Source organism: Triturus cristatus, chromosome 4_1, assembly GCF_964204655.1.
Source record: "Triturus cristatus chromosome 4_1, aTriCri1.1, whole genome shotgun sequence".
Classification (NCBI taxonomy): domain Eukaryota; kingdom Metazoa; phylum Chordata; class Amphibia; order Caudata; family Salamandridae; genus Triturus; species Triturus cristatus.
The window spans coordinates 134528204-134533203 of record NC_140585.1 but is presented as its reverse complement, the minus strand read 5'-3'; the positions used below and the strand labels follow the sequence as shown (position 1 = coordinate 134533203).

The following is a 5000-nucleotide window of genomic DNA, read 5'->3' as shown; positions in this document are numbered from 1 at the left end:
TGCAAAGTCTCCATTATAGCATAGAAGAGAGCGTTAAAGTCGGGGATGGAAGAGGATGAAAATGGGAAGTTTACTTATAGAGAGAAGTGAGAAATGCCCTGTGTGCACACACCGGTGTCTGACCATAGAATACATTTAAATAATGCCTCTAGAAAAGAGCTATGCATGTGTGCCTCAGTGGCCTAATGGATAAGGCACTGGCCTCCTATGCCAGGGATTATGGGTTCGAGTCCCATCTGAGGTGATAACAAAAATCCTCCCTCTTTCTTTTCCAGAAAATTAGGTAGATTTATTAAATGCTTCCTCTCGGAAGTTTATGAGGGATTAGGTACTTTGAAACTGTCAGATTTTACTTGTGTACACTTCACAGTCATGTTAGTGTTCTGAAACTGCAAAGTAGATTTTTAAATGCCTATTTTTGTGAGATGCATTTTCGACCGGCCAGAACATATTCTTTTGGAAAAAATGATTTGAATTGGATTGGTGTGAATCTTGTTTCTAGAGGTGGTGACAGGCTTTCAGCTACTTGAAAAGGTCAAGCCAGGATTCATAAAACTTATACAACCTATGTGAGTGTGAAAAATTAGCATATGCAGGAAGGAGCAATTTGTACTACTTTCAAAACAGTTTCCCTCCACGTCTGGAAACGTCCAGAGCTATGTAGAGCATACAAATGAGCTTTAAACTCATGAGGAAAGAGGTTTGTATGCAAAAAGGAAAACAAAAGCATATCGTACTCATAAAATTCTCAATATATAGATTCCAAAAAAGTGCTTCCAGCGAAAAGAGCTGAAAGAACACTATGGGATGTAAACCTGAATACCGTTCAATAATATGTTCTCCATCCATGCATACCACCTACATGATAAAAATCATCTCAGGTGAACGGATGACCGCGTGGCCTAATGGATAAGGCGTCTGACTTCGGATCAGAAGATTGAGGGTTCGAGTCCCTTCATGGTCGTTTTTGGCCAATGGTCACACAATCTGCTTTACATTCAGAGTGGAAAAAGTATTTTCCAATACTCTTGTAGTCCTCACTTTCTCATTACTAATCATTAATAAAGTGGAGTACATACTGTAAACTCATTCAGGTTGCATCTTCAGTCTAACTACTTGTGCATTTTACTGGCATTAAAAAGTGCTTCTATGCCGACGCACTGAATATGTAATAGGTTTGCAGAATTTTGACGTGACAGAATGGGTTTTTAGCTTAAGTGTGTGTAGAAGAACTGCAAGGTGTGTGCCTATGTGTGCATAGAGTGGTACATGTGTAAAATCTGTATGATTTGGGCACTTAAAGTGCTGATTTTGCCTCCGAGTAAGAAAAGTACTACACAAAATGTATAAAGGATCGGCACATTGGCTGCCTTTGCTGATGCCCCCATTGCCTAATTTGTAGTGCAATGGTTAAGTTGCAGAGTGTGGTTGAACTTGGTTAGGAGACTTAGTGCCTCTTTCCGTGTCCTACTGATGATAAGGATGGCTTGATACCATTTTCTAAGCCCAGTATATTGAGAAAAGAAGTAAGTGAAGAAGAAGTGTGGAGTCGAAAGTGGTTCTCCAATTTCTCTCCACTTTCTAAAATTGCAAAGTCTCCATTATAGCATAGAAGAGAGCGTTAAAGTCGGGGATGGAAGAGGATGAAAATGGGAAGTTTACTTATAGAGAGAAGTGAGAAATGCCCTGTGTGCACACACCGGTGTCTGACCATAGAATACATTTAAATAATGCCTCTAGAAAAGAGCTATGCGTGTGTGCCTTAGTGGCCTAATGGATAAGGCACTGGCCTCCTAAGCCAGGGATTGTGGGTTCAAGTCCCATCTGAGGTGATAACAAAAATCCTGCCTCTTTCTTTTCCAGAAAATTAGGTAGATTTATTACATGCTTCCTCTCAGAAGTTTATGAGGGATTAGGTACTTTGAAACTGTCCCGTTTTACTTGTGTACACTTCACAGTCATGTTAGTGTTCTGAAACTGCAAAGTAGATTTTTAAATGCCTATTTTTGTGGGATGCATTTTCGACCGGCCAGAACATATTCCTTTGGAAAAAATGATTTGAATTGGATTGGTGTGAATCTTGTTTCTAGAGGTGGTGACAGGCTTTCAGCTACTTGAATAGGTCAAGCCAGGATTCATAAAACGTATACAAACTATGTGAGTGTGAAAAATTAGCATATGCAGGAAGGAGCAATTTGTACTACTTTCAAAACAGTTTCACTCCACGTCTGGAAACGTCCAGAGCTATGTAGAGCATACAAATGAGCTTTAAACTCATGAGGAAAGAGGTTTGTATGCAAAAAGGAAAACAAAAGCATAACGTACTCATAAAATTCTCAATATATAGATTCCAAAAAAGTGCTTCCAGCGAAAAGAGCTGAAAGAACACTATGGGATGTAAACCTGAATACCTTTCAATAATATGTTCTCCATCCATGCATACCACCTACATGATAAAAATCATCTCAGGTGAACGGATGACCGCGTGGCCTAATGGATAAGGCGTCTGACTTCGGATCAGAAGGTTGAGGGTTCGAGTCCCTTCGTAGTTGTTTTTGGCCAATGGTCACATAATCTGCTTTACATGCAGAGTGGAAAAAGTCTTTTCCAATACTCTTGTAGTCCTCACTTTCTCATTACTAATCATTAATAAAGTGGAGTACATACTGTAAACTCATTCAGGTTGCATCTTCAGTCTAACTACTAGTGCATTTTAGTGGCATTAAAAAGTGCTTCTATGCTGACGCACTGAATATGTAATAGGTTTGCAGAATTTTGACGTGACAGAATGGGTTTTTAGCTTAAGTGTGTGTAGAAGAACTGCAAGGTGTGTGCCTATGTGTGCATAGAGTGGTACATGTGTAAAATCTGTATGATTTGGGCAGTTAAAGTGCTGATTTTGCCTCCGAGTAAGAAAAGTACTACACAAAATGTATAAAGGATCGGCACATTGGCTGCCTTTGCTGATGCCCCCATTGCCTAATTTGTAGTGCAATGGTTAAGTTGCAGAGTGTGGTTGAACTTGGTTAGGAGACTTAGTGCCTCTTTCCGTGTCCTACTGATGATAAGGATGGCTTGATACCATTTTCTAAGCCCAGTATATTGAGAAAAGAAGTAAGTGAAGAAGAAGTGTGGAGTCGAAAGTGGTTCTCCAATTTCTCTCCACTTGCTAAAATTGCAAAGTCTCCATTATAGCATAGAGGAGAGCGTTAAAGTCGGGGATGGAAGAGGATGAAAAAGGGAAGTTTACTTATAGAGAGAAGTGAGAAATGCCCTGTGTGCACACACCGGTGTCTGACCATAGAATACATTTAAATAATGCCTCTAGAAAAGAGCTATGCATGTGTGCCTCAGTGGCCTAATGGATAAGGCACTGGCCTCCTAAGCCAGGGATTGTGGGTTCGAGTCCCATCTGAGGTGATAACAAAAATCCTCCCTCTTTCTTTTCCAGAAAATTAGGTAGATTTATTACATGCTTCCTCTCGGAAGTTTATGAGGGATTAGGTACTTTGAAACTGTCAGATTTTACTTGTGTACACTTCACAGTCATGTTAGTGTTCTGAAACTGCAAAGTAGATTTTTAAATGCCTATTTTTGTGAGATGCATTTTCGACCGGCCAGAACATATTCTTTTGGAAAAAATGATTTGAATTGGATTGGTGTGAATCTTGTTTCTAGAGGTGGTGACAGGCTTTCAGCTACTTGAATAGGTCAAGCCAGGATTCATAAAACGTATACAAACTATGTGAATGTGAAAAATTAGCATATGCAGGAAGGAGCAATTTGTACTACTTTCAAAACAGTTTCACTCCACGTCTGGAAACGTCCAGAGCTATGTAGAGCATACAAATGAGCTTTAAACTCATGAGGAAAGAGGTTTGTATGCAAAAATGAAAACAAAAGCATATCGTACTCATAAAATTCTCAATATATAGATTCCAAAAAAGTGCTTCCAGCGAAAAGAGCTGAAAGAACACTATGGGATGTAAACCTGAATACCTTTCAATAATATGTTCTCCATCCATGCATACCACCTACATGATAAAAATCATCTCAGGTGAACGGATGACCGCGTGGCCTAATGGATAAGGCGTCTGACTTCGGATCAGAAGGTTGAGGGTTCGAGTCCCTTCGTAGTTGTTTTTGGCCAATGGTCACATAATCTGCTTTACATGCAGAGTGGAAAAAGTCTTTTCCAATACTCTTGTAGTCCTCACTTTCTCATTACTAATCATTAATAAAGTGGAGTACATACTGTAAACTCATTCAGGTTGCATCTTCAGTCTAACTACTTGTGCATTTTAGTGGCATTAAAAAGTGCTTCTATGCTGACGCACTGAATATGTAATAGGTTTGCAGAATTTTGACGTGACAGAATGGGCTTTTAGCTTAAGTGTGTGTAGAAGAACTGCAAGGTGTGTGCCTATGTGTGCATAGAGTGGTACATGTGTAAAATCTGTATGATTTGGGCAGTTAAAGTGCTGATTTTGCCTCCGAGTAAGAAAAGTACTACACAAAATGTATAAAGGATCGGCACATTGGCTGCCTTTGCTGATGCCCCCATTGCCTAATTTGTAGTGCAATGGTTAAGTTGCAGAGTGTGGTTGAACTTGGTTAGGAGACTTAGTGCCTCTTTCCGTGTCCTACTGATGATAAGGATGGCTTGATACCATTTTCTAAGCCCAGTATATTGAGAAAAGAAGTAAGTGAAGAAGAAGTGTGGAGTCGAAAGTGGTTCTCCAATTTCTCTCCACTTGCTAAAATTGCAAAGTCTCCATTATAGCATAGAAGAGAGCGTTAAAGTCGGGGATGGAAGAGGATGAAAAAGGGAAGTTTACTTATAGAGAGAAGTGAGAAATGCCCTGTGTGCACACACCGGTGTCTGACCATAGAATACATTTAAATAACGCCTTTAGAAAAGAGCTATGCATGTGTGCCTCAGTGGCCTAATGGATGAGGCACTGGCCTCCTAAGCCAGGGATTGTGGGTTCGAGTCCCAT

The 5000-nt window shown here is 40.0% G+C and overlaps 3 non-coding genes across 3 annotated transcripts; all 3 read left to right on the top strand.

The window, feature by feature from the left end:
- Nucleotides 1-171: 171 nt before the first annotated feature.
- TRNAR-CCU (transfer RNA arginine (anticodon CCU)) lies at nt 172-244 on the top strand. Its single transcript has one exon. It is a non-coding gene; the product is annotated as a tRNA-Arg (tRNA).
- A 1515-nt stretch (nt 245-1759) lies between these two features.
- Nucleotides 1760-1832, top strand: TRNAR-CCU (transfer RNA arginine (anticodon CCU)). Its single transcript has one exon. It is a non-coding gene; the product is annotated as a tRNA-Arg (tRNA).
- Nucleotides 1833-3347: 1515 nt separating this feature from the next.
- TRNAR-CCU (transfer RNA arginine (anticodon CCU)) lies at nt 3348-3420 on the top strand. Its single transcript has one exon. It is a non-coding gene; the product is annotated as a tRNA-Arg (tRNA).
- Nucleotides 3421-5000: the final 1580 nt, after the last annotated feature.